We start from the raw sequence: 24,037 nt of genomic DNA on the forward strand, positions 1-24,037 counted from the left end.
ATGTACGAAAATATCTCAGTGGTATCCTCGAGGCATGTTCCGCAACGTGATCGTGTAACGTAGTTACATATTGCACATTAAACGTTTCCATTCTCACTGCGTGTATAATTTGCGTTTCGAGAGCATAAATTATTCGTCGTGTTGTTTCCTGACGTTTTCGACATACACAGAATTTTTAATATCACGGTTATAATTTTATTAACAAAGTATGCCTCGATATAACGATCAAGTAAACTGCACTTTTTAGGCCAATCAAGATAATCTAAGAATTCATCATTTGACGTCATTTGATCATTTGAATTTCTACGGTGTTAGATCTCGTTGGTCGTCGAGTTAGACTTACCTGAACATTCGTGAGATACGAAACGGTACGACTTGGAATAATATTATTGAAATGTAGCTGATAAATATTGCAAAACGTTAGCGGGAGTCTAAACGGACTCTTCGTGTCCGACCGTGGCTGATTCTAGCGCCGATGAACTGTCCTCACCCTTATCCCTTCTTTACGCTGCATTGTAAATGTACCTTGAGTCAAATCACGAAACCTGCCTAGTTGTTAGCATAATTCTCGCGTTACTGTCAGAAAAGTGTTGGTTTATTGAACGACGAAAGCGACGAGGAAACGATGAGCTATCGCGAGGCGATAATGCGAAAAGAATATGTGATTAAACTTTCAGGTACGATGATAGTAACATCAGAAATCTAACTAAATTTTTTTGCACCCATAGACAATGATTCATCCCTTCTTAGATCTAGCAAAAAAAGGCTACTAAAAGTCTTACTAAAGATGTTTATTCTGTTTTATTATAAAAATTAACGGGGGATAGATATTAAGTAGTCTAAAAGATTTTAAAAAAGGGGTAATTCCTTACATAAATTCAAGGTAAAAATTTCAAATCATTTGTCCGAAACCGTTTAGTTTCAAAGATACAGGATGTTAAAGTTGAAAGAAAGATTTTGTGTTTTTTTATTATTTTTATGAACTTTGTATATGTTAGTTTCATCAAAATAATTTGAGTATAAGTTTTCGAAATTTCCGAATTCTGAAATTTGTGTGAGGAATCGCCCCTTAAAATCTTTTACAGTATTTGATATCCACTCTGTATATATATGAGAGTCATACACATATTTCTTTTACGATATTTAATATATATGACTCTCTTGATATATAACTTTCTTCACCAAATCTAGGGAGAGACAAATTATTATCTAGGAGTGTACAAATTTGAGAAATGCGAGGAAGCTGCTTTTGTATCTACTACAGAGTAAGACAAGTTATCAAAATTGAATCATTAACTTTATTATGAACGCGAGTACGACGAACAGTGATGCCTATAATATCGTCGGTAGATAATTATAATTATCACTTGTCTCGCGGATGACCGTGCAAAAAATCCCAAGTATCAATTTGCCGAGCGGCTTCGATGCGTTCCCTTCGCATCGTTATTCGACCGAGGAAATATTCGTCAAGCGTGGAGAGATCGGAAGCAAATTGGAAATCGTATAACTACGTTAGCCATCCTCTCGGACCTGTAATTAAAGCGCGCTCAGGAACGGACGCGTCGATGCGTTTCGATTAAAAGGTAGCCAACGTCGTCTCGCGTGAAATGGCAATCCAAGTTTGCTAATCATAATTCAAGCGTACTTTCGACCGGTAAAATATGATGGAACAACTAGCCGCGCGGGCGCCATAAATTAGTCTCTAAATGCGGCGCGCTACGTAAACTTATATACGCGGTATGAATCCCGTAGGGAACGTAAAGGCGATGCACCGAGCGGGGCTCGAATTCATGAATTAAGTTATTGCCCACTAATCGGCTTCTGAGCTGCGCGCGAGGGTGATATATACTTGATCGTAAAGTTGGACTTCATTCCACATTCTTGTCCGACGATCTCTTTACACATTCCGCTATGTGTAAGTGGTCAGCCGGTCGCCATCGCCTAGCTCGCCTTTTACGACTTTATCGCGATATGACACAACAACGGGGTTAAGAGTCGAGGAGACCTGAATGCGACGGCTACTGTGCCAAGATGGACGCGACCTGCAACGACTTTATGCCTGCGGTAAGCTGGTCTTAAGCTGGGATTAGTCCCCTCACGTGCGCCGAAAAGCCAAAGAACTTGACGCGTTCTATGCGGCAATAACTCGTTTTGCGCTCAAATCTAGCAATCCAAAAGCGTTTCTATAATCGTGCGAGTAAGATTTATCAAGTCGAAAAAATGAAGCCACTGAAATTTATTATGAAGATTGTCGAGTAAATATCCCCTTATGATTAAATAATTTTCTTAAGAAAACTTAAGGAAACGTAGAGGCTTTAAATGAAAAATCCGTCTCTTATAAATCGCTTTATACAAACAATTACGTGGACATATTTGTGCAGTATTGATTGATCGCATCTGTGTATCAAATAATAAACAGATGAATGTGCCGCATCGTACAGTAGGATTGTCACGTTTCTATCACTCGAGCTGTGATTCTTTTCCAATACTCAATATAACGAGCAGAGGTATATGATACAATAAAAATTCGAGACGTCGTGACATGCTTGGAAGAGCGATACTTATCTGTGCCAGAAATGGATGAGGTTAATAGCTACATACATGCCAATATCCGTGATAAAAAAAATTCATGCTTTTTCTCGCTGACAATGGCTCCTTTCGTCCAACCAGAAGACGAGATCTCGAAACTCGATCAGCTATGCGGCGAGAGCCGTTCATCCGAACGGATCGATGGCCCAATAGAAGACCCGCGGAGATTAGATCGGATTGGCCCTTTCTGCGGAGCCGTTGAACGATCGGCATTGTCCGTCTTAAGTACCTTCGACCACGCATCGATGATGTCGACAGGAATTGCGTGAACCACCTCAGGACGGTCGTTTAAATTCGGCTCCCAATGGAGAGCCTCACCTACCTCTTACGTCTCTCGCACTCGTGTTGTATCTCGGAACCTCTATCGATGTATATATACCGTTTCTTTAATTACAAACTGCCTCCGTGAGCTCCCGTTGGTCACGTGGGGTTCTTCGTCAGAGGGAACATCTTCTGCGCAACTTGCGACAACGACTTGCGGAGCTCGACTTCCATTGTGCCCGTCAAGTCGCTTCTAAATCGCAAGCATCATGAGCGGCTTTTCAAAGTTCTGCTTCCTGCTCGAGGGCTAATGTACATCACGACGATCGTCATTAATTAACCTCGTATTTTAGCGACGGTTCGTAATGAGTTCCTCATTGGGAGCAGTAAGCAGGAAGCTTTGTTCATATTAAACTTGTCAAGTGTTCATGCCACAACGTGAATTTATCTAAATCATTAAAGAGCTATGTGTATTTTAAGATGTTTTTTCCTCTTATTGTGAAATTTGATCGACTAGCAGATAAATATTTTTGTTGACGTAAGAATCGTTCATTCACATGACACAATTCAACGCAAATTCATATATACGACATACATATCGATCGATCGCCGAACAGATATTATTTACAATTGACAAGATCCTGGTTACATTGTTTCAAACGAACCGATTTCCAAGGTAGGAAAGTAGACAGACAAACGAAATAAAGTGCGATCGCCGAGAATCGAAAGGCAGCCGACAGAGACTGATACGAGGGACGTCGACACGCTCTCATACACAGGTACGCGAAAGTAACGCACGTATATCGCTTTAGAATGGAGGTGCATGAAGGTAACGACATAATTCATTAACAATTCGATTCACGGGGAACAATCGGATTCATTAGTACTCGTGGCGTAGTCTTCTCTTCCCGGCCGCTCCTCCGTTCGTTCGTCAGTCAGTTCGTATGTCCATCTTCTCGTTCGTCTTCTCGTTCGTCCCTGAGAGATATAAATACGTCTCTTATTGCCCGGCTCGCTCGATTATTCGTTTTACCAATCAACGCTCGCGGTTGTATCTCGCTCCGGTGAGCGAGAGCGTATCCACAGAATCTCGGATCGATGAACGAACTGAGGGGGGAATCCCGCCCGTTTCTATTCGAGAAGCTCTTCTTTTTGCCCGCTCTCACCGGTGGCTTCTTTCTCCCGCGCGTCCACCTTCTCCGCCTCTATCTATCTCTCTGTCGCGGCACCAGATGATAGACGCGAGGCCTACTATACGGCCTGGCCGGCCGATACATCTTGCGCCAGGAAGATAAATACCCGAGCGAGTACTCGGCTGGATTTAGACGAACAATCGGCTAATGATGTCAAGGTTGAAAAGTCGCTTCGTTAAGGTAACGAAGCAATTTCGAAGGTCCCCTTTCGCGGAACCCTCCTATTCCCTCCTTCTCTTTGCAGGATCTTGTTTGCGTGCCAATGCACGAGGTGGTCTTCCGCGTTTTACATAATTTTAATATCCCCTCGACAGTTGCATCTCGACGAAGGAGAAGCCATTTTGCGGCCACGGGCTACTTTATGTCTGAATGGCGTCGGCCATTTGTTTCCCGCACGCACGAATAAAGGAATCGATTATGTCGGCCATCGGGCCCCTCGCGTGGTACTGAATGGCCGTCGATTTACTCGGGGTATGTTGGCGCGCACCGCCTCTGACAACTCGGGTGTGGACGCCTTAAACGTATGCAGATTGCCCGAAGCATGATATTTCGCCGGTGCCTCGCGTTCACGCGACAAGTAAGACGTCCGCGTTTTATTAATGTACCGTATTTGTTGCGAGAGCGCGAGGCTGTAGATATTTAAATATAACGCATACCATCTCCCTCGAAGATTAACATAAATTTCCGAGTACGTTTTTAATAGCCAGACCGACAACCTGTCGCCTTGTTTAAGTATTTAAAATGATGTATGATTATATTTTTCTACCATTCTCTTGCTATTCTTATAGAGTATTGGAATTTTTCGTACAAAAAAAGATTTGTTAAAATATCCCAAAATAATGATAATCTCTTTTGATAGTACAAATGGTCTATTTAAAATATAATTCGAGTCAAAGTATCTTAACTAAATATAAGCAGTTGGAGTAGAGTGAATTTTGCTAAAAATCCGTTTCTTGAAATATTATTCAGATCATTCTCATGAAATAAACAGTTCATATAATCGTCTCTGCATACAGCTCGATTAAATTCGCGATTTCTAACGGCCGCTTGGAAAACCAGCCTCGTAGACAGCGAACACTCAGCACAAATAAACCCCCCGCGGCTCAAAAGCCTCGACTGGCTGCTCTGTGGGATGATGCGAGGAGAAGGCGCGTATGAAAAGGCAAGTGCGGTAGTAAAAACGCACAGGTGGGAGGATTAGCCCGTCTCAGAAGAGACAGAGAAGGGATAAAAAGAAACCTCGCTGCACGTTGAATACATTCGGATTTCGTGCAGACGCAACGCGGCGGCGGTGTCCAACGCAATGCCCGTTCATCCATACGCTCCCGCCGGTCCATCCATCCATCCTACCATCTATATCCTCGCTCGCGGGCCATTCGCACTTTGCCAAGCAATCCTCATTCCCATTTATCACCTCTTCCTCCGCCGCTCCTTCTTTTCTATCAGCCCGTTCTTCCTCGGCGCGTCCTTCTTTTTTAAACCCTTCGACTCCAATTGGTTTCTTTCGAGACCTCTCATTCGAACGCCTTTCGTCCTCTCTTTATCCATCTTCCTCTCTGCCTCGCGCTTCTTCTCGCGAGTCTTTGCTCTTCTCTCTCTCTCTCTCTCTCTCTCTTTTCTTCTCTCTGTCGTACGAGTACGAATTTGTTCTCTTGTGATGTCTCGTCCGGTCCAACGCACTTTCTTATTCCTGGTTACCTCGGGGAAGGGGATTCGCGAAAGAAAGGCGCACGACGACGTCTGAAAAGGGAGCTGCCGAAACATCGGACGGAACCAGACATTTGCACGCTTTATTGCACATGAGGAGAATCATTCGTGATCTGACAGCGTGGAAAATCGATCGTTAGAATCGCCTATTATTACAATTCTATTATTCACCACAATCACCGAGCATATACAAAAAAAAACAATCTACATTCTATCCAATTAACTGTACAAGCAATCGATTTAATACAAAAATTTAAAGCCTATATTTATATACAGACAATAACGTTAATTGTTTTAAATATTAACAAAATGATGAATAAAAATATTAAAGTATTCTTACGAGACTCACTTCTGTTCCCGACGTGACTAAGCTTAACGTCGTCACATTTTATGACGTATTCCTTCAACAACGAAACGTTTCATTTGCCATTCGAAACCTCTCACGAGTGTTCCTGTCATGCCTCCATGCCATAACGGAAAATTACGTTCCCGTTTCTCTAGGATATTACGTAAGGCGGGATTCTTTCCCGTTGTGTATCACTATAATGCGGCATTATTTCCAAGGTCTTCGACGGTAATCACGGGCGATTATTGTCCCGGTGGCCACCTACTGAGTATTAATAAAGCTGAAGAAAGGTGGCGGCAGGTCGCCAAGTTAACCCCGACTGCGCGGCTTGACGTAGAGGAATCGAGATTTCGTTCTGTCGGAGCCACTGTTGGGTGGCTGGCCCTGGCCAGGCCCTAAGGGAATATCATAAGGGAATCACCCGCGCGCAGGATACGAGGACCCTTCCAGGAAGAAATAAGCGAGTGAGGAGTCTTATCGTTTGAGATCGGCAGTCCCGGTCTCACAATCAATACTTAGGTTAATAATGAGGCTGCAGCATTCCCCGACATTTTATTATCATTATTATTTATTGTTAATTCGCCTCCTCCTGAGCCATGTCTGCCATGGGTGGTAATAACACCTCGAGAAGAACAATGCGCTCGTTCTTATATGGCGGTCAAAAAGAAGGCAGCAACGCCGAATGATTTGCATTCACTCTGATTCTTGTTGTCTGACCGTCATTTTATTTCGAAAAGGAAAATGTTATTGCATTCATCTTCAATTGTTACTTTTCAAATCATTATGCCTGACAGATATATGCATGTATGAAAGAAACTATGAGATTTATATATAGACATTTTTTTTAACGATTGAGATATCTCTATATCTAAAATGTTAAGCACTTCTAATAATTCCTGTAACTATTTTAATTAAATAATTTTCTAAGTTGTAATAAATACTTTAATAAGTACCTAATTTTCCAAGCGTAATTATAAAACAATTACGCTTGGAAAATTAGGTAATTATATTAAAGTATTACAACTTAGAAAATTATTAACTAAAATAGTTATAATCTTATAATATACCTACTTTTCCAAGCGTGATTATAAAACGATCACGTTTAAGAGAAACTAGGTACATTTACATTTCTACATTTGCGACACTTATCCGATAATGAATATGATATTAGAATAAAATATTCATCCATATTTAGTTCCCTGAATAGAATCAGATCTACGCTTCACATAAAGTTCTTCCCTCATAGCTGGCTTTCACAGAATATTGTCATTATCATAATCAATTATAATCACAGTCTTTGTGACGTTTCGTTATCCTGCACTCGTGGAAGGCGGCCCAACGATGTGTATTGTAATCGTGCGTCGTCTACGCGGTTCGTCCTGCGTTCCACGTAAGGAAATAGCCATTGTATAACTTGCACAAAGCGTACGCTCGTCTACAAGGGCAAAGACTGTAACGGACTTTTACTATTTTAACCACGCCATTGCGATTATTCAATGTAACATTATTATTATATGTAACATTAGTATTAAGATATTAGAAAATTTGTATAATTCATATAAATTATTTCTTATTATTATTCCTGTAAATTCTGCATATAATAAATCGTTTCGGAAGGAATTGCATTATTTCTAATTTTTATTCCACTGAATACCTATCCAATTATACACAACGTTTTGCCTCCGATTTTAATTCCTTCTTCGCGCATAGCGGATGGTGCAATATCCTCTTGCGACGATAATAGGCGGCAGTTTGAAGTCTCCGCATTTTCAATTAGCTTCAGTGACGATGGCTCATCGGTTCCTTCGGACGCTCACGCGTGATTGCGATTAGAGCCGGCTTAGGCGAGGTATCAGCGAGATATTGAATCGTTCGATAACTTTGCGCGGACTAGCCATGCCATCAAAGGCGAGACATAGCAGGAAGTATCCGATCTTTCACGGTGCTTTCTTGGTCGACGAATCCGGAGAGAGAAGAGATAATAACTCGAGATCTGCCCGCTTACGAACCGACGCACATAGTCGGATTTCGTCCCTATAAACGTGGGTGGTTTTGTGCTCGCGTATTAGTACTTAAAGTTACCTAGTCATAGGGCTGAAATGCTCACGAGAAAAATGCCTCAATGTCCAATTAGCAAACAAGAGGTATTGTCGCATTCCTTGCATTGTGCGTGTAAAATATCATGAGGAGTGACATCGTACGACGGTCACGCGTGACATTTCATCATGCATATCTATAGGAGAAAAATGTAGAACTAAAATTATCACGTGAAGCGTTTGCCAATTCTGCGGGCCACACTTGTCGGCTGTCGCCTCAGTATTCAGTCGCGAGAAGCGCGTCAAGCTTTCGACAATTCAATTGTCACTTAAGAGTGTGTGTCATATAATTAAGGCAAAGTGCGAGATAGGATTGTATTACTAGTTCCAGCCTTTTGTACGTCTTCGAGACGTACTTCGCGCTCGAAGTTCTCGAACTAGTTTCACGAAACTGGTGTCTGCGAAAGTTCTGCACAGTGGTAGCACAACGTCGCTTTGGTACTCAATCAACGTACATCCAATCGGATCCCTTGTTCCATCTTGACACAGTTCGATGAGATAATTTCCAACAGTTTTAACCATTCCCATGTTACGTACACAATGAATGCCAATTCAAACGTCCGATAGAAGATAAAGATTAGTTTATCTATTTAATTTAAACGTAAGCAAAGAGGGATATGCCGACGTAAAGCCGATATAAAGGGATAAACGTTAGTTTAAATATCAGTAAAGTTTTGCACGTCGGACAATATGCTTTCGTTACTCGTAGCGAGAATAGGATTCATGACGACGCAGCATTACGTTGTACTTCAGTGGGCGTACCTCCGGATAACGAGGTGATGTCTAATACCGTATGTCACGCAACCGTTTCACGTATCCGAAAAGACGTAAGCTCAGCGTAAACGTCAGACATAGAATTCCGCCGTAGCGAGAAACGCCGAGAATCGCGTTCCTGATTATCCGTCACTTAAGACGCTGCCTGAAAAGCGCGGATGCTTCAAAGCGCGAGGCATTCCTCAATGCACTTATTTCTCTAGCCCGCCGACGGCACAATACACGCGTCGTTTCGCGATGAGATTACAGTCACGTGTGTGACGTATCCGCGGATTAACGTGAAATGCCACGTAGACTACCCGTTTCTAACTCGAGGCTCTTTGTACGAACCCAGTCGAGGATTCCAAAGTTCTTTTTTGCGCCGCGTCGAGGTTTAGTCAGCGGTGCTTCAATGACCAATCAACGAGCAAGCTTCTCTTTAATGTCTTTCCCTTCTTCTCTATCTCACTTCCTTGATTAGATTCCGCGACCGCTTATCGTTGTCGACGAAATAGATTGACCCACGAGCCGGTCAAAAAATCCTATCCGAAATAAATTATCGCCGACCAATTTTGACCTTGGTGATCATTTACAGCTCGACTCGAACATACGCGCGATGTCTTGAGTTATAGTTCTAGCCAGGCATACCATAAATACGACACGCACCTCCATATAATTCCAACCATGCGCTTATTTTATAGCCGCGGCGGCTTTCCTCCTTGTTGCACGCGCCAATCGATGCTCTTTCCGCGAGTCCTTTCCTTTCCTCGCGGAGGTCAAAGCATGCGATACAACCGCCGCAGAAATATTTTTGTCGTCCATGGTAGAAACATCATAATTCAACAAGCATATTCAGTATCCATTCAACGTGTAATGTTAATATTTACGTACAATACCGAAAGTCTGATACATTGAAATCCATTTCGTTACAAAAGAAAATGCTCATTGTCGAAAATTAAGCGCGCACGTATTGGTAAATTTTATTAAAAAACCGGTCGCCTCTTAATTTGCTAATTCTGCATTTATTACATACAAGATAAGTTGCATCAATCACTGAGATTATTGTTCGTTTGTCAGTCCCGAAATTCAGTCACGATAAAGTCTCCTCCATTCACTTTCAATGATGTTTCTGATAAAACACTGAACACTATTGTCTTTGCATTTTTCCCGAATATAAATTTAATTAGACACCGTTTTCATGAATCGTTTTAATTAATTTTTATTTTAACATTCAGCATTAAAAATATTCTTGTAATTAGGTATCAAATAAAAATTTTGTCAAACCCAATAATACGATAGTTATTGATGAAATTGCACATTTATTCTTAAAATTTGATTCCGACAATTTTCTTTTAATAATTATGATAAAAAAATTATTGACGTCTCGACGACCTTTGTTAAAGAAAAATCAACTAGGAGTCATATGTGGAAAAAAGAAGCTTCACGGAAGCAATTAAATGTTGAAGAGATCCACGATAGTGTTCAACCGTTTAATGATGCACATACTTGCGTGGTATTATTAACGGATGCTTCGTCAGGTCCGCTTGTCAATTTCACGGTAATAAACCACGGCATTGACGACCTCGCGAGGAACTCATCGATGAAACGTTCCTCTCGCGTGTGTCACACAGTGCATCGAATTCTTCGGGTTCACCGTACGACCGCGTGTCATCGGCCAACATGACGCTGACGATGTGATCTGTGCGAACGAACCTCCAGCTGCAAAATCTCACACCAAGAGGAACAGGCGCGAGCCACGAGTCCAGATACAAAATGAGGGAGAGTTCCTCGAGCGGAGGAGCACATAAAATTAAGCCGCAAATAAAGTAAGCCCGCGGGACATTTACTGTCGGGGATAACATTTGTCATACTAGAGTGAGGAGACCGTCGATTTCACCCAACGAGCGCCATAGGGCTCGCGTGAAGCGGGATAGAATTCTATTCTTCTCTTAAGAGAAAGAAGACATGTCGCGATCGATGGAAGGTGCCGGGGTGAAGAGGGCACGGTTTGGTAAAGGAGTAAGAGAGACAGCGAGCTCGACTTCATAGGCAGATCCGCACGCAGGGCAAAACTCCAAAGCACCATCGTAAATCTCTTCGCCGAGCACTGGATCGTTGAATTAACGGATCGTGATCATAAAGCGCTATGCGACCGAGCCTCGTCGCAAGACGACGCCGATGGCAGCACGAACAACGCGAAGGGTGGGCGAAGGGACATCTCCCACGAGCGAAAGAGTGATTCACGGCGTGGAAGAAATCCGATTTTCCTGGAAAGCCGTCGCGATAGTCCGGTTTAGCTGACTCAGGCGGGAGCTCCTCGTCAACCTCCTTCGTGGCCGGATCGCAAAACGGGCTCGTTGACTGTCGCTCGTAACGTCAAATCGTTTTAACTTCTTTCACTTCGAATTTTTTCAAAACACATTCACCGCGTGATATCCCGCAATATCTCAAATACCGTATGGTATTTTACACATAAACCATAATCAGGTGAGAAATGAGTAGACGCAGCTAGAAATCATTCCTCAGCGATAAGAAGGCGTGAGAAATAACTTAAAGAAAGTGTAATATATAGCGTAATATATAAAGATTTAATAGCAGTAAAGACGTAATATCTCCGGAACGATAAATCATCATACTTTTTTCAGTACTCGTGATGATAAAAAGCGAGAGTCCAAATTTAGTTTCGAAAATTAGATTAATCGAAGATACACCAAGAATTCACGGCCAGATCGGTACCAACTTTCCGCGCCGGGATACTGTCAGTTATCAGTATATGAACATTCGTTCTCCATGTCAGCGCATCCCCGTGGCTGCTTGCGTCGCGAGTTATACGCGTACCGTACTTTCTCCGCGTCGAGGAGGGACACCGGCACGCATAAAGTAAGAGCAAAGAGACGGTAAAAGAAATAGAAGGTCGACACAGACGAAGAAGAAAAGGAAAAAAGGGTAAAAGCGAAGGAGAGCGAAGAGGGCGGGACGTGGCCGCGACGCAACGCTCGGGAACGTACGACGGAAGGAATGGAATATGATATAATGCAAAGGTAAAAAAGAAGGATGAAAAAGGGAACCGCCGCGCCGCGACCGGACTCGCGCGATGATGGGGGCAAAAGGGGGAGATTTAAAGCCGCATGGACATTGTCATCGGACGCGCGGTTATAAACCAAGCCGCGTGCCGCGTTGCCGAGACCAAGTTCGCATACTCTTTCCCGCTCGCTCTCGCCACAGCTATGTAGCCCGTGAACGGGGGGCTGGAATATACACCCCGTGTTATATACGCTCTCTGTCTTGCCATAGGTATAGATCCATGAGGACCAGCGCTTTCCTACACGCTATATATTCGCGGTGCGTTTACGATCTTGGCAGCCGGATCGGGACAAGTGTTATTTTTCATCGATTCGTTCGAGCGCGTGTTCGGCCATGCCGGCACTTTAAGTCCCGTGCCGATTTTCAGCCTGCCTGCGAGAGAAGATAGAACGGATGAAAGAGAGTGAGAGAGAGAGAGAAAGAGAGAGAGAGATGAGAAAACGACGGAGAAAAGGAGAGGAAGAAACGAACGAAGGGAATGGAGAGAGCGCACGCTGTAAGATCAAGGACGGCGGTAATCTGATCGAGATCGTAGCGATAATAACGCATTCGGGAGCGGCGGTGGTTTGAAAAAGAGTTTAAAACCGCGGGTGATAGATAGGAAAAAATCAACTACGCGCGGCCGTGATAAGAATCGCGCTTGTGTGTATGACGGAGTGAGAGAGCGATCGCGGATAAATCGTACGCGGCGTACCGAAAAACATGAATGCGGCGCGATATTTAACCCCTTCGGGGCACCGTCGCTTTCGCATTTGCGAGCCGCTCTCGTGAAGTTTAGCCTTTGAATAAAGTTCTGTCTGAAGACTGACCGGGATCGGTACGCGCCGAGGCTTCAAAAGGATGCTGCGGGACTACCTGTTTGAAATCCTTTTCCGATCGATGGTACCGCATCGCTACGAACCAGCAGAACTCGAAACAGCACGATTTCGACGATGAGACTGTTGGGCCCCAAAGGACTAACTGTTTCGACCCGGGCGGCGATGTCGTGTATCGTGTCTTCGACTTTGTATCCCCGACTCACATATCACCGACCCCCGAAGACTCCCATTCCGAGGCATGATTCCGACGAGGTACCGTAACATCCCGCGAGTGCATTTCCATATCCATGACTACACCGTAACGTTCGTTCGTCGACCACGTTGGAGATCTCAACGGCACTATGACGTCCCAAGCGGTTTCCTTAATCGTCAGACTGAGGAAACCTCTCTCGCGACGCCCCGGCTTTGCACAGCAAAGCAGGCATCTCTTTCCCAAAAAAATGTTTCTCCCTTCGTCTCCTCCTTCTCTCCCATTTTCTCTGCGGGGCTCTTGGGCTGCGTTTCGCATTCCTCGAGCGCTCTAAGCGCCTCGATTCGAGTCATCGCCGAGAAGCTCCGTGACCATACCCGAGACTGCATTTCCATACCGGCGCGCGGTGCAATGCCGTCGTCGCCGCAGAAATCCGCGCGGCTTCGATTCGAGTCTGCGATGAACCGCGACATACCGAACACGCATACACACAGCGGCATTAAGATATCCATCGGGCGGACCTTTTTCTCGCAGCCGAGCGTCCCGGCCGGGGTCACGGCCCGTTCACGGTCGTGAGACACCCTACAAAGACAGCGCGCGTGGACGAGGACGTCTCCGTCGGGCTTTGGTATACTCGTGACGGCTCGCTATCATCAATTGTTTTGCCTTCGGCCTGTGCACCGTTCCTTCACTCCGATTTCGCCTGTCCTCGTTCCCTCATCCTTCGTCCTCTCGCAAAACAGCTCCAGGAAAGCTTCGACGCGAAGTTTCAATGGGTATTTGTCAGCCGGCGTCACAGAGACGTGAGTAAATATAATACATAATACGGTTCCACGTCTTTCGCAGGAACAGAAGGGTACACTCTAAAAGAGATGAGGAGGAAATCGCGGGATTGAGGCGAAGGACAGCAGACGTCTCGCATGCTTGCGTTGTCATATAACGGTTGTAATTGTTTCTCTTTCTCCTGTGAATGCGCTTCTGTTTGATATCTCCTCCTATCATCGGATTCCATCTGTGTTCTTTAACGCGCGTGTCAATGATAATTTGTGTGCCGTAAACACAACTACTATAATGATCGAGAAATAGGTTACGTGATGCGAAAGTAAAAATAAACGATGGAACAGAGAGAAATTTGTCGTTTAACTTTGCAGTTGCAGCATAGATTCTTTTTCAACATTCGCCGTGCTACCACATGCCGTTTTATTGCTCATTTGCATACCCATGATGATGGTAGTAAAAATTTCTAGCTATTTAAACACATTGTTGTTTAATGGTAATGTTGTGTAACTTATGTAATGCTTTCATAATTATCATATACATCGAGAAAAATATTCTAGTTAAACCAAGAAAAAGATCCAACCAGAATAGTATTTTGGTGAAGCCAAACAGAATTTCTGCACTAAAAGAAAAGATTGGCTGAATATGGCATAGTATTTTTAATTGGTTAATTGCAGCAGTCAATTTTTGGTTGCGTTAGTCTATCGAAATCCTATACTGACATTGCAGAATAACGCAACCAAAAATTGACTATGCCATATTTTACCACCTAATTTGCTGCAGCAGCTAATCTTTTTTTTCAGTGTGGTTATCATAATCATTCTCTGGTAACCAAAAATTCTATTTGGCCTCACCAAAATGCCATTCTAGTTGAGTCTTTTTCTTGGTTTAATCAGAACATTTTTCTCGGTATATATAAAACAATGAATAATTTACTTGTAATAAGAAACTGCAGCTTGTATTTTGTACAAGATGTAACGAAAACTATAGCGGTTGATTGAAAGGGTGTTCTGGGTATGTATGGCTATTTTCTCGTGGTGCGAAGCGGATTTGTTTCGGTGGCAAACCGGCGGCAGCGTTTACCGATAAAAACAATTCGCCACGGTGGTTACGGTAGCGCAATGATCGTAATAATAATCACAGTAGCAACGATAGCATCTAGCCGCAGGTTCATAACGTTAGAAGCGCGCACCCGCTTCGCGAGCCCGTAACCTTTAGAGCGATACGCTGTGGCTAGATGATACAAGATAACAGCATCACAGAGATAACGGGACGGCCGTCACGACGAGATCTATGGCAGGAAAACGAAGATAATCGCGAGACTATAGCGGTGAACGGAGGAGATCCGCCTGGTATCCGTTTACCGAATCCCTTGAATTCACACGTTACGAGGATAAAATTCCAAACAACTTTGGGTTAGGTTCTTCGTGGCGAATTTATGAACGCAATTTCAATGTTGTTAAATACACTCAGCGGTTACAAAGAATTTAATTACGGCCAAGTACAACTGTTGAATACCAATGGGTCTGTATTTGGGAAAGAATTTATGAAGACATCTTTATTTTCTCTCCGATGTAGATTTTTATATAATGAAACAAATTCTGGAAAGAAACATTAAGCAAAACATTAAGGTCTCCAGTTGATTCCAGGCGATTCCCTCAGTAACCGGAAATGCATTCAATAACATTCTTACAAGCGATATCTCGAACGCGCAAATTACGAGCATACGAATCGACTTTTTGGACTACCATTGATGCCACTGTAGATTAACGGATGATATATATCTACACACGCACATAAACATGTACAAAAATACGCACTGTATCTTTTCAAGCAACACAGGCATGCGTTATGAGATTGTGAAACGAAGCTCTACGTATACTACGAGTAACTTAACACCTTAACAGATATTTATGGGCTTTTGCTAATGTAAAAGATAAAAGCAGCGATTTTGGTTGACTCTCGACCGATGTTGTGCAACATATACGATATAATGCGTCATGTCGCACACACGACACAGAGAATACATGCGCCGAGTATACGACGATCACGCACTTGCTGACGCGAAGGGAAGGCTTGTATCTAGATCGAGTATTTGGTTGTAATACACGTGCTCATTTATCACGCTGTATCGCCGATGCTGAAGGTAAATTTCGAAAATCTCGCCACATGGTATATGTCTCAATTATATTCGATAAAGTCTGATATCTGGCGAATATGCTTTTAAGAGGCTATAAAGTCATTTAAGTCTAAATGAATATTCTTGGAACTTCTCTTCATGAGAGAAATTTCCTCCAGAATTGTTTATATGGCTATATTTTCTACTTTTCGACAATGCATACACACACTGAAAAAAATATTTGTGTAAAATTACATGATTATGCTGAGTTTTTTTCCGACCTAGCATAATCATGTAATTTTACATAAATATTTTTTTCAATGCAGTTGGAAAATTTATGTTGAATTTAACATACTTCACATATTCTAAACGGTCCACTCAAATTTTTGTGCCAAATTAACACGAGTTGAATATGTTAGAAAGTAACACAAATAATATGTAAAAATTAACACAAAAAACGTAGCACTGACATATTTATAAACAATTATATTTCTTCATTAAAATTAACATTCATATATTAAATAAACACATTTTATTCATTTACTTGAGAATACTTGTTTTTAAAAATATTATTTTTATGTAATTCGTTCACTTACTAATAAATTATTTATTGTATGCTATGTATTATTTTAACACTGAGAAAAAAAAATGTTGAATATTAATTTAATACAAAATATTCAAGTAACACAATCATTAAATTAATACTCAAATATACTAAAAATTCGACACAAAATTTTAACAAGAACTTAACTGTACTGTTTCTAATTTAAATACAAAATATTTTTACTGTGCACAACATGAGATATCAATTTTGTCTCTCTCAAGGAAAATCTCTTTTCCTTAGGTTATATAAATACAAATAAAAATTTGATATCTGCAAAGTTTTCATATAATTTCACAACCTACATTTAAATAGACATTAACGTAGATGCTCTATCACTTTCTGACAACTATTAATAAACGAGTTACATCACATGAAAGATTCATAATATCAAATGATGAAAATAATAAAGAATCGTTCTTCTCGCAAGTCAGTAATTTTCTTGACATTTGTTGAAAATTAAAAGACAAGATCCGAGAAACGTTTCTAATTTATTCCCGGCAATTATTACTAAATGGATTTGGCATCTACATCTCTCGCGTGAGATTATAAAATCTAAGAAAAAATTCAGTGAGAAGATTGGAACATGATGGTTCCGCAAAATTCGTTAATTGAAACGTCTCAGAAATGTATGCACGGTAGCCCTTCGCGAAAAAGGGCGTGCCGGATGCGATTATTCTATGGTGGGCGGGAAAAGCAGTATAAGTCATATTACCCTCTACGTAGGCACCGCACCGGTGCGAAAAGGCCTTAAGTTCGCGGCTGCAGGGGCCCGGACCCGCTAAAGCCCGTTGTTTGACTTTCTTTCTGACAAGGGAAGTTTCACAACACTGTCCGGAATCGATTTGATTCTCTGATGAAATATGTTGTTAAACACGAAAATCTAAGAGAGAGTATTTCTTTATACGTGCGCTAACTCATGTTTAAGGGGTGAAACACTCCTTTGAAGAAAAACGGTATTTCTATTTCGAGTCGAATACCGTCGGAAGTAAATATAAAAGATGGAAAAAAATTTTTTAAACAAAAGTTGTACGATTTCAAGAGTACTTCAATGTTGTGAAAAAAAAATTTTTTGTTAACAATTGTTAAACAAAAAAATTTTTTTCTATGTTTTTCTAAATTTTTTCTTGTGAGTAGTATACCCTCAAAGGGGAAGGGGATCGAAACGAAGGAGTTACCCAGCGATGCCTTTTAGTTGACGACCGACATTGCTCGCCTCCGCGACTGCATGCGGAGTTGGCTTCATTTGCACGTACACACGCGAAACACGCTCGGCCGTGCGTGTATGCGCACGCCTGCCATTTGAGTTCTCGCACCATTCCGCATCCCCGTGGTTACTTGAGGTGGCAACGTCTAATTATCCTGCGAAAAGTTCATCCTCCAATTATAGTAGACCGCCGCCGCCGCCGCTGCCACTTCGGCATTGTTACGGATTCTTCGTTGTTACGTTATTATTACGGACAACCCGCGCTGTTTCTTGACTGACACGTTACACGCGCATTTACTCCTCGATAACGCGATGGTATTTCTATGATGATGAAAAGTAATGCGCCATCACTTTGTTGCACGAGCTCTTGGTCGCCGGGGCGTTGCGTGCTTATCGCACTCACGGCGTTTTTGATTCGCCATAGAATTATTAGGTTCGTTTAACACCTCTGACACGTCCCACTCTTCATACGTGGGTGAGGAAAATGAAATTATCACGTCTGCTTGTTTGACGGAGGGTAAAACCCCGTTATTACAGCCTGCATGAGGATCATTCGTACGGAACGTATGTAAGTCGGTGTAGAGGCGAAACTCGTTGACGCCAAAATTTATAAGGACCACTTCGAATAAGTATGGAATTATTTTCAATATACAAACGCAACGAAACCTCTTCAATGCGGAATTTTCGCGACGATTAAAAATTTTAATTGTTAATGTAAAGAAATATATATAGCTTCAGCTTCAATTTCGTGAACATTATCCCATCCAGTCATCTCGCCGTCATATTTATTTCCTGCGCTACGCTGTGTATACTGTACATAAAGAACATTATTGACCGTGCGTAAATCCATAACACTCGTTAACGAACCAATCTCGTCTGCCGATCGGTATCTAAATTGGAACGTATCGGCCGCTCCAAGTCGCAGCGTCGTGCGAATAATGCGGCAACATTACGCGCTGATCGTCGCGCTTTTTCGCGATCCTCGCCGGATTATATTCGTATCGTTCGCCGTCGACACGCCGATTAAGGGCCCCATCGTTTTCGCACGATTAGCGTCCGCGTCGGCCGGATGCGATCGATTCTATCTCGATTTCGCGATCTCCTGCAGGCATTAACCGCGAACGACGAGTGGATTAGGTCCTCGAGGAGCAAAATCCATTCCTCTCTCCCCGCTCGTTACTCAAACGGCACAAACACGCGTGTTCGCAAGAAGTCCGTTCGGACGCAATTGAACGTGGGCAAAAGAAAACAGACGCGGGTACACGACATAAGCGTATCAATAAAATGTTTAATTGGCATTTACATTTCTTCATTCGACCCAACAAGATCGCGATACAGATCTTCCGCTCGCTTTCTCGTGCAGGCACCTCGATCGTCCTTCCACCAAGCGCACTTCGGTCTGAACGTCAACCTGAATGTCAAGCTGGTAACCGGCTGACAAGAGAGATGCGGGGTGAGAGAGAGAGAGAGAATCCGTAGAGGCGAATTTATACGGTTTTCTTTCGGTCGACTGATTCATCAAAAGAAAAATGAAACCTGTTTCCACAAAAATGGTAAACCGTTCTTGACAATGAAAAGAGCATCTTTATTTTTTAGGTACACTTCAATGATCAGTCAGCAAAAATAAAATACGAAAAGCGCTTCGTTGTGAATGACTCAGTAGAATTTCATATTTATCAGAAGTCACGTTCGTAGACATATTGTTGAGAAAGACAACTTGATCTGAAGCTTTTATTTCTGGCATTTATGTAGCTATACTCTTACATCTTCATTCGTCAAATAGTTTTCTCTCTGCTTCCAATAATTCACTTTTTGTCGATACGTCATTTGACGAATGTAAGTCATTCGGAACGATTAAAAGTAAACCGTACAAATTCGCCTTAAGAACTAGAAGCAGATCAGAGAAGCGACCAGTAGCGGAGTTCTGTAACTCGTTATATATATTTTGTAAGTTGTTATATGTATCCGTAACGACAGTTGCGCAGCTTTTTTACTATATAAAATATCTACGCAACAGTCGTTACGAGCACATAACGATTGCATAACGAGTTACAGAATTCCGCTACGAGCGGAATATATACAGTCGAATGAACGATCCGGCGGCGTTTGATATTTTTTACATTAGTTCGCTACCGACTTCGTGTTTTCGCGTGCTTGCGTGTGTAAGTGCGTGTCCGCTTGACTGACGGATCATTCAAGCGAGCCTTTTTCTTGCGACGAATCGGCGCGCGCGACGCGATAATGGATGCAATTGGTACCTCCGGACACGGCCTGTTTGCGATAAGGAGCTGGGCGGAATTTCGGAACGACATGATGTCGCCCATTATTTATTTTTATTTACGTGCGCGCGGGCCACGTTTGATAAATAAAAGAGGACGGTGGCGGTTAATATTTTTAATTGGCGTGGTAGAAAATTGGAAGATTATAGGATGACACAGGCGGGATCCATGTATATGCGTCGCGTGCATCATGCATCGCGCACGCATAAAAACAACCTTATACAGGATTTATTAATCGAGATAACGCGTAGCTCTCTCTCTCTTTTTCTCTCTCTGTAACCATTTGAGATATTCAAATACTACAGAGAAGTTTGTGAGCTGATCTCTAAATTTTTCAATCGTGATCATGCGGGTTTAAAAAAATGTGGGGGCTACTATCCCTTAATTTTACATCAAGTTTCCAAGGCTGAAATTCTATAACTCACACGGATCTGATCTGATATCCACGAAGATCGTGCGCCCATACGTCGCTGATTCGTTCCGAAGGAATTCAGCCGATCCCATCGGCCGCGCGCGTTCACGGCCTGGAGAGAGATCGCTCCAATTATTTTTTATGCCACGCGACATATTTCTCAATTTAATCCGGCGCGAGAGGGTCGGGATTGCGACGCCGAAAGACGAGATAGAAAGCGCTTGCTCGTTGTGCATCCACACCGTGCGATATTTCACGCCAAAAACGAATTTGGCGAGAGTGATGTAATCGCTTAATTAACGAGCCGCGCTACTTAACGTACTCGACATGTCCTGTGTCCCTGTCTCTACTTCTTCTCTCCCTCACTCTTTTTCTTTCTCGCTTTTTCTCTTTCTGTCTATCCTCTCTCGTCTCCTCTTCTCGCAGGAGGAAAAGAGAAACGGTACACGTGTAAACGTTGCGGCCGAACTTGCGTGTACGAACGAGCACGCTTGTATACATATGAATCAAGGCGCATCAGCGGGCATACCACAGGTGCCGAAATTTCGTTCATTTATCCTCGGCTCCCGGCCAGTTTGTTGACCGTTTACCTGCAACACCTTATACATCACAGTCTCATCGTATGTGGATACAGCCGATGCACGCGCGGCCGTGCATACCGCGTGTGTGCGTGCGTGTGTATGCACACGCACCGCGATTCGGCCGGGCACCCGATGGCGACGGTATGCCATCCTGTTTGCGCGCGTTGATGAATTTTTTTGGAGAAAACTCCGTGCGAACCGCGGGGTGGAATGCAAACGTCGCTCGTCCCTTTCCTTGGAAGCGCCTATCAGACGCGGCTCATTAAACGCGCTCGCTGAGCGAGCGACAATTACACGAACGAGATGCGGCATATAAATGTCTCGCGCTCGCATAAGCGAGGTGTGTGCACATGCGAATGCTGACGTAATGATTCCTTAACTTGCATACGCAGGTAGACGATGGTTAACGTTTCCAAGGCAGCTACGAACCAAATGAAATACAGTGTTTATCCCGTCGAAATGCTCGTGCTCGCGTGATATTCTAGTGCCTAATGTTCTATTTATAAATTTTCAAATTAATTCATTTGTAAAATAATAACTGATTTGATAATTATTAAATATTATAATACGACAATTAATGTACTGTATTTTGATAAAAAAAAGCTGATTTATCAAAAAAGAATTGTCATTTACTGAAAAATGACGGTATTAACGGAATAATCGGTATTGCTCGTCTTCGTATTACAGATCGATGTGTGCATTACGATGTGCGCATTGTATGTGCAGCGCAATTGAAATTTTATGGGCGTTAAATTAGGCGGGAATTATTCGGCTACGAGAGAAAAAGCGTAAATTGTTCTCGCCATTATTCGTCCGCGATTGCAGATAAAAAGATTATGCTCACCCGGTGGAACTCCACCTCAACTAAGCCATCGCGTCGGCGACTTTAATAAGGAAATAAGCGGAAAGACGAAAGTTCGAAGGTACAAGAGAGGAGAGAAGAGGCCCGTTAATGATTTACCGCAGCTTTATAACCGCGAATTCACCGCGCACCGCCGCCACAGATGCAGGAGAGAAACTCGTCGGAAGGAAAAGAAAAGAGGAAAGGAAAAGAGAGAGGACTACGCGCCACGCCCCCGACTTCTCATCTTTTACGCGTCTCATCTCATGACGTTGGTACGTGAGGGCCCTTTTGAGCCGGGCCCCAAACGCCCCGTACGACGACGACGAGGAGCGTTTTCGGGAACCCTTTTCCCCCTTTTTGTTCCCTGGAATGTGTTAACCCTGAAGCGAGGCTCGCGTTTGGAGCACGATATATCTGCCGGAGATTTAACTCTGGGATTACTTTTCAAGAACCTTTTCGGAGTAACGAGAATATGGAGAGCAATAACTTTACACTTAGAATGTTCTTATTGCTTTTAACGGTAATTATAGTATTAACTGAATCACTTTTAATGCTCGCATTAAATGAGGCGTGCCACGGTAAAACGTTATAAGTACCAAAATTATAAAAATGCGTTTCATTATATGAATGGGTTATATAAGAGTGCTATGTTCTATCTTCTATCATACACTATTTGATTTGGAAAGTGTTGCTGCACACAAGCGAAAAAAAATGAATAGAGCAATTCAAAATGATGTATGGTAAGTCCATTGCAAGTGGCATAAAAATTTTGAACATTTTGATTTACATTTTACTTGGACTTACAACGTTCTAATTTGCATTTTTATTTGGATTTACAATGATTTGAAATTTTAACAACTTCAATAGAGAATTTTCTTTTTTAATAGAATAACATTATTCACAAATTAAAAATTTTTGCAGAGACTGATTCCTCATATCGTTAATTATTACTATTATAATTTTACGTATAAATTTTACGTATAATTATTACGGTAATTTTTTTGTAATATTTTTGAAGTCGTACTTTTCAAGAAAACAAGCTTTCCTTTTCTACTGAAAAATTTAAGAAATGGCACTTAACAACGTTTTGCTGTGGCACACCTTAAATGTACAATTTATTTGGCGAGTATTTAATTAAATTCAAAATATGAGAATTCACAGACAAATTTTTGTTAAGAATATAATCATAAAATTTAACAAGTTTACTCTTTGGCACCAAAAGATTGCTATCTTGGATGCTATCGCGATAGATGATAAATGATCCAACATGTTTGAAAATAAGCGATTCCCGTTATGATGAGTGAAAAGTATCAGATATATTCGGACAAGCGGTCTATTTTAAGGATCATTATTTCCGGATCGGTTTACCACTATTCATTAACGTCAAGCTTTCCACGCAACCCGAGCCGACGCGTACAAACCGCTTGAGCCACCAGCTGCGTGTTTACACGCGTAAAGGTGCTCTCAGATAATTATTTTTCCTAGCCGCCTCAACGCACCGTGTTAATTACTTTACAGTGCCCGTAAAGCGGGGCATGGACAAAGTTCGACATTATTACATCGTAAATATAGCAAACACGTCAATGATAATTAATTAAGAGGAGAAAGAATGCTTTACTTAACTGCTGTAATATATTTTTAAAATAAAAAAGAATAAAGTAAGAATATACACTGAAGAACATGACAGAAAAAAAATTTTAATAAATAGTTTTAAAATACAATATTAAAGTAATTAAATTAAGTTCTAAACCCATATAATATTAAATTAATATTATATGGGCTCGCAAATTCAAAAATGTCTTTTCCAGTATATCAAGTATTTCATTTATCTTACATATAGACAAGGCATTCTAAAATTAATATATACGTTTACATGACGGAGGAAATCTTTCAAGAAATACTGACCATTTCTCAAATAAATCCTCTCCGTAAAACATTGGAAAGAATACGTTTTTTTAACCAATATCTAAGAAAGGAACAGCTTTGACATAACTCGAGCCATTCCTCTCTGGACATGTCGATTCGAAAGCGAGTAGAAGACATACCGGCCACTGGGGATCATTTCCCAGCGATTCTACAACTATCGATTCTCACTCGTGTCGAAGACCGGGCGTGGCTATCACGGAAAGAAAGATATCCTGGCCACCGCGGCCACTAAAACGGAGGTGTTGCCGCGGCTG

This window comes from Mycetomoellerius zeteki, unplaced genomic scaffold (assembly GCF_001594055.1).
Source record: "Mycetomoellerius zeteki isolate Tzet28-1 unplaced genomic scaffold, Tzet1.0 scaffold437, whole genome shotgun sequence".
NCBI lineage: Eukaryota > Metazoa > Arthropoda > Insecta > Hymenoptera > Formicidae > Mycetomoellerius > Mycetomoellerius zeteki.